The 12840-nt window shown below is 44.9% G+C and overlaps 1 protein-coding gene across 1 annotated transcript in view; it reads left to right on the forward strand.

Moving 5' to 3' along the window:
• Nucleotides 1-12840, forward strand: part of LOC309550328 (uncharacterized protein) — a gene marked incomplete at its 5' end in the record, with an annotated part of 302387 nt that overhangs the window by 245244 nt on the left and 44303 nt on the right. The gene's annotated exons all lie outside the window — the stretch shown is intronic.

The raw sequence follows: 12840 nt of genomic DNA on the forward strand, positions 1-12840 counted from the left end.
AAAAGGCTGCTTTTGGCCCCCAAATGCAACAAGGGGTATGGCTAGAATCATTGTATATTGGAATTGAGTGAAGGTCTGCTTTTAGGGCTTGACTGCGTTGTATGCTGCAGAGTACAGTGCTGGTTAGAACATCAGCTTCTCTTACCCCCCCCCCCTGATTGTCACAAAATACATTCTATTTAGGTTTACCAAAGCTCATTGGCGTACACTACAATGAAGAAAAGTACTTCATTGCCCATTTCCCAGCACATGCCATTGCAAATGGTGTGACAGAACAAATGGGCCATAAGGAAGTCTGTAGTATGGCCAAGTTCTTCTGGTCCTACTTCCTGTTGGTTACGGGCGTGCACTTAGTTCTACTCACGTGACCATGTTCAGCCAACAGAAGACCCATTTAAATCTATTCAAAACATACATGGGTTTGCCTTTGTGATGGTGCCTATTCATGTCCAGTGCATTGCCCTAAACCAGGAAAAACAGTCTTACCACTCAATTAAACTACAAATCCCACCATCAGTATTTCATGGGACCTGTAGTGGTAAAGTGCCAGATTACCCCCTGCCCAAATTGGGATACAGAACCATTTAGTTATTGCTGGGAATGGCAGCTCATAAGTGAAGCCAGCCTTGGGGTATTGGTAATTCTAGGCACCCTTGACAACTTTGCTTAAGTGCTAGGTCACCACTGGAATCAAATTTGCATTGCCTTGATTGGGGCTCGACCAACCCCAGATGCCCGGTTGCCATGGCAACTAGAATTTTAACCTGTCACCTGGGCTACAGCTTGAATGCCCCCTTGCTATGTATGCTGGGCTCCACTTGTTGATCTACAGGCCTTGCATAGCGGGTGCTGCTGGGGAGGGAGTAGAGGGGACTCTCCACTCTTCTAGCTTTTGACCTAGAAATGAAGTATCCTTTCCAGGTTCCTGTTGCCAGTTTCCCCGGCTATTAAGGCTGGGAAAGAATGTAATGCAGTGAGACTTTGCATTCCATTCAGTGTAGCAGAGGAGACATGCAGGGCCTTTTAGGAGGGTTGGGGGAACTTTTTTAATTTATAAAATTACTCAAGCACAACTCTCTATCCCGCCCCCCCCCCCCCCAATAAAAAAAAAAGAGGCCCTCGTGTATTTGCACATAGTGTTTCTAGATCTGAAAGCATCAATTGTGATACACATGTTGCAGATCACTACGCATGCCTGAATGAGGGCAATAATTCTAGCACCAGACTTTCATAACGAGCGCCTATGGAAAATATAGGGTACTGACATGTTGGGTATCTATTTATTCTGTGCAGCCACAGCTTTTATATTTTACCCAAAAAATTTGGTTATTTTTATTATTTATTTTTTTTTACGTTTGCGTAATATTGCCTGACCTAAAAAGAATTGGAACTACTGCGATTTTTTTTCTAGGGTGTCTTCCTTCAGAATATATCGAATGCTGGGGGGTGGCGGTTTGTGTACAAAAATGGCTGTGAAAAGGTTAAATGTTTACCTTTAGGAACATGGTGTGTGTGTCTCCTTTTTAGCTGACTCCTAGATTCAAAGCAAATCTGCAAGCCCTGCTCTTGACCATGTGGAACACTAGGTGCTGGTCATGCATGGATCCTTGACAGCAACCCCAATAAAAGATTAAAGCTTGACCCCCCCCCCCCTCCTGTAATTCAGCTGGCATTTTGGCAGTTGAAGTTCTTTGAATTTGGAACATGCTTAATCTTGAATATATTGACATACTGTACACTTCCTGGGCATAGAATCAGAGGTGACCCCATAGATTGAAGACTAATATGGATACTTACAGGCACTAGAAGGAACTCAAACTGTGGCTTTCTTGCCTAAAGTGGAGCAAGGGAACACTGGTGTTGCTTGACAGGGAATTTTACAATGCCAAGTTCCCATTGGCCTGAAATTTTAAATTATACACAGCTAATTTTAGTGAACTTTTTTGTAAAGTGCCACTTTAGCATTGTCAGCTCTGCCTTGTCACTCTAGCCAGAGCTTTTGGTTTCTTGGCCATCTGTTGCTGTGTTCAGGATTCTTCAGCTGCCTTAGTTGACTGTCTGGGCAAAGGGTGACCCAACTCCCAGACATCTGCAGATGTTGGGATGAACTTCTGTATGAGTGCCTGGATTTTACACTGAGCTTTGCGTGCAGCTATTTGTATGCAATTCATAAACAGCAGGCAGAAGATTTTATGGCAGAAGGAAAATGGGTGTTTTCCACCATAAATGTGTCTGTTAGTAACTTGATGCTACTTAAAACGGCTTAGGCCTGGTGACGACCTAAATTGAGTGCTTATTGGATGTATGCAATGTGTAACTTCTGCTTTATCTGTAGCAATTGCTGTAAAATTAAGGAGTCTTCATACTTTTGTGTAGTTCACTGATGTGGCTATATGCATTTTTTTTGTTCTGTTTCTAGAATTCAGAGAAGCCTTCTCACTATTTGAAAAGGATATTAGAAAGGGGGCTAAATTAGCCCCTCTTTCATATGGGATGGTGGAAGGGATAAATATAAAAGATAGGGATATGGTTTAGCCATGTAAGTTTAATAAGGAAGGCTAGTGGGTAAAAGTATGGTGTCCTTTTGACCTATATGATTTTCCTGGTGTTTTTCCCGCTCTGGGTTTCCCGCCGGGATGGGTAGCCAGGCAGATTAGCAGGGTAGCTAGGCAGTTTAGGTTTCCCTTGGGAAAGGTAGCGAATGAGCCCCTGTCTCCGCCCGCTCTCTTCCACCTATGGGGAGAAAGTTACCTCAGGGACAGTATTATTTAAGCAGCTCCCCGAGCCCCGGGGCTCAATCTTCTTCAAATCTCCTCACCTGCGTTCCTGTGTTCTCTACGTCTCCTATCTGTTCCTGGTTCCAGTCGCTATGTCTCTCATCCATCAATTGGTAGAACTAGCGAGCGAGGATGGCGGGGATGAGTGGATCCGAAGATGCTTACAGCTGCCTCGGGTGTCGGGAGCTGAAGAACCGTTCGTAGCAGCATCGTCAGCGGCGGCGGAAGTGAGGTGGTCAGCTGAGAGGTCGGAGGTTCCTTCTGCAGGTCAAGATGCCGCGTCAGGTCCGCCGGATATGGTTACCAGTCACCGCACCCGTGACGTCAGCGGGGAGGCGGGAATTGTTTCTGGGGCAGTCGGCCCGGCGAAGTGAAGAAGGACCCCAAGGAGAAGATATTGCCCAGCAAGTCCGAGACGACCGGCGGGAAGAAGTGCAGACAGCGCGGAGCGAGGAGGCCCCCCGGAGGATGCGGAGTCCAGAAGAAGGAGCGCGGAGGCAGGCTCCAGGCCACCCATCAGGCAGCAAGCGGGTCATCAGTCTGGAGGTAGGCCGCCCGCTGCTTCTCAGGGTGCAGCCCCCCAGATCAGCAGCCATCCCTTCTCATCACAGCAGGAAGCCCAGGCGGCGATGTCGGCGCCAGCAGACCCTGATCCTCCCAGACATCAGCCTGTGTAAGGTGGTGACCCGGATGCTTTATTTGATTTATTCAAGAGTTTTTGTCAAAGTTTACAGACCCCTAAGCCTGTAGATGTTGTGCCAGTAGCTGAAGTATGGGCGCCATCTAGTGGCCCAGATAGAAATGTCATGTGTTCGGCTGCTAGAGAGCAGAACCTGCCTGAATCTATGTTAAAGGAATCTATGCCTTGTGAGGTGTCGCCACTGGGTTTTCATTTACCCGAGACCGTTAAGGAAAAAATTTGGCAGGGGCTTTACATTGACTTGCTGTTGTTACTGCCGTCTGCCAAGGAATTTATGTCTAAGGGAGATAAAAAGGAGGAAGAAAGTGATAGGAAGCGATTTGTGTCTAAATCTATTTTTAATTGGTTACAAGCTTTTTGCATTTACTCCTCCATTTATTGCGAAAAGTTTCCTAACAAAAGTGTGGGTTTATTTCATCATATCGAAATTATTCTTGAAGCATACAAGGGCTTTAGGGGGGTCGCATGGTATCATTATGATGTTGCATTTAGACAGAAAATGGCTGTACACCCTGGTTTAAAGTGGGGTACTAAGGACGTCGGTTTATGGTTGGATTTATTTCTGCCCCAAAAGCCGGCCTTTCAGCCTAGATGGGTGTCAAGTACCCCCCAGCAGGCAGCAGGTCCCTCTGGTTATAAGCGAGGGATCTGTTTTAGTTTCAACGATTCACAATGTTGATGGCCGGCTACATGTAAGTACCGGCACACCCGGTCGCAAAATGCTTCAAAAGAATGGCAGGAGCCCAGCAGGGAAGCAATTCAAAAGGCCCCAACCCCGGTGAAGCTGTCCGAGCTGCTACCGTGGTTGCGAGCGTACCCCGATCGTTGGAAAGCGGAGCTCCTAACTGAAGGCTTTCAGTTTGGGTTTAGACTTCCATGGTTTTCAGGAGAGGGGTGTACTATAGTCAGTAATCTAAAGTCTGTAGTTAATATGTCTGATATAGTTTTTGAAAAAATCAATAAAGAAATAGCGGAAGGAAGATTTGTGGGTCCTTTTTGTTCACCCCCCTTTGAAAATTTCAGGATATCTCCAATTGGGATAGTGCCTAATAAGGATCCAAATTCTTTTCGTTTAATTCATCACCTATTCTATCCCAGAGGTGATTCCTTAAACGAACAAATTGATTTGGATTATGCGTCAGTGTCCTACACCACTTTTGAGGATGCTCTGAGGATTATTAAGGGTTTGGGTCAGGGGGCACTGCTGGCGAAAGCGGACATTAAGTCCGCTTTTAGGCTGTTACCTCTGCACCCGTCCTGTTTTAATTCGCTTGGTATCTTTTTTGAGGGTCATTTTTATTTTGACAGGTGTCTCCCCATGGGGTGTTCACTGTCATGCTATTACTTTGAATGCTTTTCCACCTTTTTAGAATGGGTGGTAAAGCAAGTGACAGGTACATCTCAGATCCTGCATTATCTGGATGATTTTTTGTTTATGGGGGAAGCTGACACCACTGATTGTGATTTTATTTTGAGAACATTCTGTATGTTATGTAAATCCTTTGGTGTCCCTTTGGCTGAGGAAAAAACGGTGTGGCTGTGCACCTGCATTGAATTTCTAGGTATCACCATTGATTCGGTCTTGATGGAATTCAGATTGCCGTCCGACAAGCTCCGGGAATTACGATGTATGTTGTTTTTAGTAATTAGAGAAAAGAAGGTTTGTCTCAAGGAGATGCAATCCTTGCTGGGACTGTTGGCCTTTTCCTCCAGGGTCATTCCTGTTGGCAAAGCCTTTTCCAGTAGGTTGTATATTTCAGTATCAGACCTCAAGTCCCCTTCTGCACATGTGAGAGTAACGCATGATATGAGGGAGGACTTGATGGTCTGGTTACAGTTTCTGTTAAATTTTAATGGGAAAGCTATTTGGCAGGAGGATTTTATTTTAGACAGGGACTTCCTGCTTTTTACTGATGCTGCGGGCTCAGTGGGGTTCGCCGCTATTTGGCGGACGCCCTGGTGTGCGGAGCGGTGGTGTGAGCGTTGGAAGCGATCAAAATTGGTCAGGAATGTGGTACTGTTGGAACTCTTTCCTATTGTAGTGGCCCTAGAGGTTTGGGGGGAACATTTTCGTAACAAACGCATATTGGTCAGCACAGACAATAGAGGCGTGCTGTACGCCATAAATTGTTTGTCCTCCCGATCTCCGCCGGTCAATGCCTTGCTTAGATACCTGTTTTTTAAGTGCTTGTCGCATAATGTGTGGATTAAAGCTACGTATATTCTGGGTAAAGACAATGACCTGGCAGACTCTTTATCTCGGTTTCAGGTACACCGATTTTTTCAGCTCCTCCCAGAAGCGGACATTGTGGGTATGCCTTGCCCGGCTCACCTTTGGGACTTGGTATAGAATTAGTAATGGACAATGTTAAACAGTCCTTGGCGCACAGCACTTGGTCGGGTTACCAATCGGCATTTGCTATGTGGCTGGCTTTCCTTAACTCGGTGAACAGCCCTCAGGATTCATTCTCGGAGGAGCTGGTTCTGTTTTTTCTGAACTCTTTATTTAAAAAGGGATATTCATGGACTCATATTAACAAGATATTAGCTGGCTCTTCCTTCTTTTCTGTCCAGCAAGCTATGAAAGGGTATCGTAAAAGGACTGCTCAGGTAGATCAGAGGCGCCCTGTTACCCTGAACATTTTGCAGGAGTTGTGTGCTGTTTTGTCAGGCGTGTGCTATTCGCCTTTTGAAGCAGTTATGTTCAGGGCGGCTTTTTCTTTGTTTTTTTTTTTGCAGCATTGAGGATATCTGAACTTATCCCGGTGGATTCTGTGTTAGGTTCAGGTTTAAAATTGGTTAATGTATGCTGCACTGAGAATAGATTGAGTATTTTTCTGGCTAAATCAAAAACTGATCAGTCAGGTGAGGGTCAATGGTGTCATCTTAACAAATTTAGGGGTTCTCCAGTTTGTCCCGTTTTTCTAGTATCAGAATATTTAAAGATCAGGTCTAGTGGTAATGCTCTTTTTCTAGTACATGAAAGTGGGAAAGCTCTTACTAAGTTTCAATTCGATTTTGTTCTAAAAAAATGTTTTCAGGCACTTGGGATGGGTCAGTTGCGTTTTTCATCCCACTCTTTTAGGATTGGGGCCGCAACTGAGGCATCTCGGGTGGGGCTGGAGGTTGGTTTGATTAGGCATCTAGGGAGGTGGAAATCCGATTGTTATGCTTCCTACGTGCGTCCTAACCTTGTCTTTGCTCCTTACAGGTGAACGTTTACGAGTGTGGATTGTGGGGCATTCATTTATATTTTGGGCTCAACAGAGAGCGAGGCACCGGATTTACTCCGAACACCTTGGCCTGGATCAAAGCAAGTTTCAAGTGTCCTGGTTGAGTAAGAGGGGTATGCGGTGGGCGGAGTTGTTATCAAATTTGGACAGGTTGCTGATATCCCGCCCGCCTTCAGATATTCTTGTAGGTCACTTAGGTGGTAATGACGTAGGGAATTTGTACACAAAAATTGCCGTGCAGTATAGGCCCTTACCCCTGTTAGGGACTAATGAAAAAAACTTGGGATAGAAAAGGCGGGGCTTTGCGGGCCAGTGGGAGTAGAAGGATCAGAGACAAAACTAATTATAAAACCAAAATTACATTTTATTGATACATAAAGAGAATAAAAGACACGCATGGGCTACCATGCATGTATAATTGCAACACACTGACATACAGATAAAATCAAAACATATAATGTCACTGTTGGTCTAGAAACATATCCCATAGGGATTAAAGCCAAAAGACAAAGCCTGTATAGGATGGAAGATGGGTCTCAAGCTGAGTTCGGTCACGGTAGGTCCCCAGCAAGCCGACGCGTTTCGCTCAAGGCTTCCTCAGGGCCTGAGAGACCATAACAGACCGATGTTTCCTTCTTAGCAGTGACCGGTATTAAGCGACAGGGCTGCAGCGATACATGTGCCGTTCGGAAGATATTGCTTCCCTATTCACCATATAAAGTCTAAAATAGACCTCAAATAGACCTCAAGGGTATATTTTTCTTGCACCGAGTCCGATATGCTGGGTCCCGACTACTTCATCAAAGGCAAGGCTTCTGGGGATAGTTCCACTGTAGCCTCTTGGGGTAAAATCACCCCTCAGCAGGTGGATGTCCTCTTCCTAGATTATTCGTCCTTATGTGTACATTCACTCCCAGATGCAATAAATCTAGCATTCACATTACGATAATCACCATAATTATAATCCGGGAGCCAGACAACTTCCTCTGTGCACTTGGTAAGAAGTATATCCTCGGGATACGGGTCAAATATGACGACCGCGTTAACCTCTCTTCAGGCTGAGAAAGTATTACAGGCAGGAAAGGGGCTTACACAAACATATATTCCAGTTATATGGACCCAAGGTCCTGGGCTATCCAAGCCCTCTGTATCGTATATACTGCATCACCTGCCTTATCATCAGGCAGGTGATGCAGTATATACGATACAGAGGGCTTGGATAGCCCAGGACCTTGGGTCCATATAACTGGAATATATGTTTGTGTAAGCCCCTTTCCTGCCTGTAATACTTTCTCAGCCTGAAGAGAGGTTAACGCGGTCGTCATATTTGACCCGTATCCCGAGGATATACTTCTTACCAAGTGCACAGAGGAAGTTGTCTGGCTCCCGGATTATAATTATGGTGATTATCGTAATGTGAATGCTAGATTTATTGCATCTGGGAGTGAATGTACACATAAGGACGAATAATCTAGGAAGAGGACATCCACCTGCTGAGGGGTGATTTTACCCCAAGAGGCTACAGTGGAACTATCCCCAGAAGCCTTGCCTTTGATGAAGTAGTCGGGACCCAGCATATCGGACTCGGTGCAAGAAAAATATACCCTTGAGGTCTATTTGAGGTCTATTTTAGACTTTATATGGTGAATAGGGAAGCAATATCTTCCGAACGGCACATGTATCGCTGCAGCCCTGTCGCTTAATACCGGTCACTGCTAAGAAGGAAACATCGGTCTGTTATGGTCTCTCAGGCCCTGAGGAAGCCTTGAGCGAAACGCGTCGGCTTGCTGGGGACCTACCGTGACCGAACTCAGCTTGAGACCCATCTTCCATCCTATACAGGCTTTGTCTTTTGGCTTTAATCCCTATGGGATATGTTTCTAGACCAACAGTGACATTATATGTTTTGATTTTATCTGTATGTCAGTGTGTTGCAATTATACATGCATGGTAGCCCATGCGTGTCTTTTATTCTCTTTATGTATCAATAAAATGTAATTTTGGTTTTATAATTAGTTTTGTCTCTGATCCTTCTACTCCCACTGGCCCGCAAAGCCCCGCCTTTTCTATCCCAAGTTTTTTTCATGACGTAGGGAATGTTAGAACCTTGGATCTGATATTTCAGATTCGTGATGACCTGCATGGTTTGAAACTGAGGTTTCCGGGCATGGTCATTGTGTTCTCAGAAATTGTTCAAAGGTTGATCTGGTCATCGGGTTATTTGAGGTTGTTAGGTAAGGTTAAAAAAAGGTCAATAAGGCCCTTGAAAAGTTTTTAATGCAGGTGGGAATCCTTACTTATATGCACTCGGACTTGGAAGGGGGCATCCAGGGTCTCTATAGAGATGATGGGGTCCACCTCTCCAACATTGGCCTTGACATTTTTAACGCCAATTTAGGTACTTTAATTGAGATGGCCGCGCTGTGGGGGTTTGGTGACAGGCAATGAGGCATTGCCTGTCTGGTGGATGTTGATGAATTCTGTTATTATTTATTGTGAGTTGCAACCCGAGTTGTTAATGACTGGGTTGTCTGTTTGTATATATTTAAAAGAAATATGGTGATGTAATTTAATTGTTACCAGTTAATAAAACAAGCCGCGGCCTAATTTTATCCACAAAGTGAGTCCGAGTGCCTTTTATTTCGTTTAACTATTTATTGACCTATCTACTCAAAATTATTGTTTATTATCTATGCTAAGTGATGGGTGTTATTTATTTAAGGTATTAATTTTACAAGGTTCACTCCTTCCTACCATCCCATGGTGATGGCACTATTACAACAAAGGATCTGGGCACAGTGATGAGGTCGCTTGGACAGAACCCAACAGAGGCAGAGTTGCAGGACATGATCAATGAAGTAGATGCAGATGGTAAGTCCTGTACAAAGGCAAAATCGAATGAGGACTTGGCAACAGAGGGGGCAATCTAACTAAGATCTACAGGATGTAATCCAGTTGTGAGTGTGTCTTTCACAAAATTGATGTCATTGACTTGCACTGGCTCTCAATTTATGCTATTCTGGTGAACATTTGAACTAAGGCTTATACAGGTCTTGTCTATTTGCAGGCGAGGGAACAATTGACTTCCCTAAATTCTTAAAAATTGGAAGGCGAACGAAAGTTTGTGGACAGCGATTGAGAGAAGCATTCCGTTTGATTGAAAAGGTAATGTCTTATGTTTAACATTGCACTCTAAGCAATTGTATGGCGTCCAAGCAATCTGCTGTGGGTGTCAATGTTATCTTGACACCTTGAAACAGATGAAAGCACTCAGTGCATTTGCCAGGATGTTAACACCCATGCCATGTTCAGGTGCAGAGAAAGGGTCGGCGTGGCTTGGCGCGCGGGAGAGATGGCAGCTTAGGGAGAGAGCTCCTCAGACGATTCGGTCTCCTCAACCCAAACAGGCAGTCTAAAGGCTAATTATGGGCAGAATCTTAAAAGGAGGACACAGCACCATAACCCCGCGATCCAGACCTGGTACCAGCGGCAAAAACATACCGGATTTCTTCAACTTATCTCGCTCCACACAAGGCAGCACTGCTTCCAAGATGGCACAGGCTGCACAGCGTGATGAAGAGGGAGATTATGAAACCGACTCACAAGCCGATACTGAGGAAACGGTAGGAGATACAGATCATACTGACCCACTCTTACTTTCAAGACTATGACAGCCATTGCGGCAGATATTAAAAACTCATTTAATGCTGCAATTATAGACCTCAAGGCAGACATTAATAGACTATCAGACCAAATGGCTGCTACTGAAAAGGCCGGGAGGCACAGGGACAAAGCTATTAAGAGGTTGGAGGGTGTCACTATGTCCTATTCCACACACTTAATTACAATGAACAGGCAGCTGGAGGACTTGGACAACAGGGGTCGGAGGAATAATATAAGAGTTAGGGGGATCCCTGAATCTGTGGAAAGGGAGCAAACCAAATCTGCATTACAGTCGGTGTTTAATGGGTTACTTGAGCGCCCTGAAGAATCACCCATTGAGTTCGAAAGAGCTCACAGGGCCTTGCGTCCCAGAGCCCCGGATGACGCTCCACCCAGGGACATCATTTTTTTTTTTTTTTTTTAATATGTTTTTTATTGAGTTTTATACAGATTATACAAGCATGAAAAAAAGAAAAGAAAAAGGGGGGTCTCCCCAGATTATATACAGTTAGGCAGTCCCTGCTCGTCATAACTAGAACCAATGCAGAAAACATACGGTTTAATATACCTACAAAAATCAATATTTCTGGGATTGTTAAGCATTTTAGTCCATTTGTTTAAGCGGGGGCTCTCCACTAAAGAGAGGAGAGAAAGAAAAGAGAGGAGAAAGATGGAAGAAAGAAAGCTGGGGAGGGGAAAAAAAAAAAAAAAAAAAAAGGAAGGGGGTCCCTTGGTGTTTCACCAGTCTTGACGTTCTAACCTAGAGAGGCCTCAGCCATATATGAAGCGTATATGTTAGTGTGGGTAAATGTTAACCAACATGACCAAATCTTGCGTGCCAGAGATGCCTGACCACGAAGATCCAATGTCTTGTCTTCCAGGTAGTAAGTACGGTCGACTGCCCGCAACCATTGAGGTATCGAGGGGACTGTAGACTGTTTCCAATATTTTGGGATTAATGCTTTGGCTGCATTTAAAAGGTGAGGGGTAATAGACTTTTGATACTGGGCCGGAGGAAGTTTAGTGTCATGGAATAAGACAGACAACGGATCCCTAGCAATAGGTAAACCCTGAATCTCTTCAATTAAAGATAGTACGCTAGTCCAAAAGGGTCGGATTGCTGGGCAGAACCACCATATATGTGCGTGCGTAGCTCTAAGCCCACAGCCTCTCCAACAGGCAGCCGAGAGAGATGGTGTCATCCTCTGTAGCTTAACGGGGGAGTAGTGCCATCTAGTGAGAAACTTATAATTGGCTTCTGCTGTCCGCGCCGATGTTCCTGAACTATGAGACAATTGAAGAATAACCTCCTCCTGTGACGGCGAAAAAGTACATTTAAAATCTAGTTGCCACTGTTTCAAAAAATGTGGGGTGGAGTTGGGGCTTAGTGCGTCCAATGCCTTATAAAACTTTGATAATAAACCTTTACCTGATTCAGGGCGTGCTAGGATTTGTTCAATCGGGTTCAGGGAGTGTATGTTGCGTAAGGGGTAAGGCAGTTTTTTTACAAATTGCTGGAGTTGGTGGTATTTCCAACAATCCATAAATGTCTTTGGTGAGGCCTGGCATATTTTAGAGAATGGGAGTATTCCTTCCGTCCCCGTTATATGATGCAGCAGCGTAGCATTGGCCTGTGGTAGCCACTGGGAGAAACAGTGATCTTTATAACCAGGCGGGAAAAGGCTAGGGACATCATTTGCTGTCTCTCCAGCCATCCTCTGAAGGAGGAAATACTCTCTAAAGCTAGGCAAAACTAACGCATTCTCTTTAACGAACATGCGATCCAATTGTACCAAGACTTATCGCCCATAACGCTGAAAAACAGGCGCGATTTGAAACCGTTGCTAGAAATACTCAGAGCGCAGAACATCCCATACCGCTGGAAGTTCCCCTTTGCACTGCAGGCCTCCTGCGGGGGAAAACAGCACTTGCTTCGTGTACCCGCAGACTTGCCAGACTGCCAGACTGTGCCAGTCGTCATTTGGGAGAAGTGGAGGTACCTGATTGGTATGCGGAATTCCTGTTCCCCCATCCACCAGGCTCAACAGCGGACGAACCAGAGGCATCCACCTCTCGCTCCCCACACCACAAGAAGGGAAAGCAGCAAAGGAAAAGGGAATTGAACCCCTTCTTTGGATAATCGCCCAAAACCCCCAAAACTCCTAGATCCAGGGAACAACATTAGGAGTCCTTGAAAATGTGATTATCCTATCTGATTCCTCTTTACTCCACAGCATTTTCACCCCTTCGTTTTATAACTATCCTCCCTTACTGAGCTTTGAAGATATCCGCAAACCCTGAGCTTTCACAAGCAATTTTCCTCCTTCACCTTGGCCTTTTTTATTTTTTATTTTTCCCTACATACCATCATAAACTAGCCTGTGATAACTTTGAGATTTTCTTTATATAGGCAATTCCGAGTTTGGACGCTAGATGGCGCCAATATACAAGTTTTGCTGATCACCAA

Source organism: Pelophylax lessonae (assembly GCF_965119305.1).
Source record: "Pelophylax lessonae genome assembly, chromosome: 3".
NCBI lineage: Eukaryota > Metazoa > Chordata > Amphibia > Anura > Ranidae > Pelophylax > Pelophylax lessonae.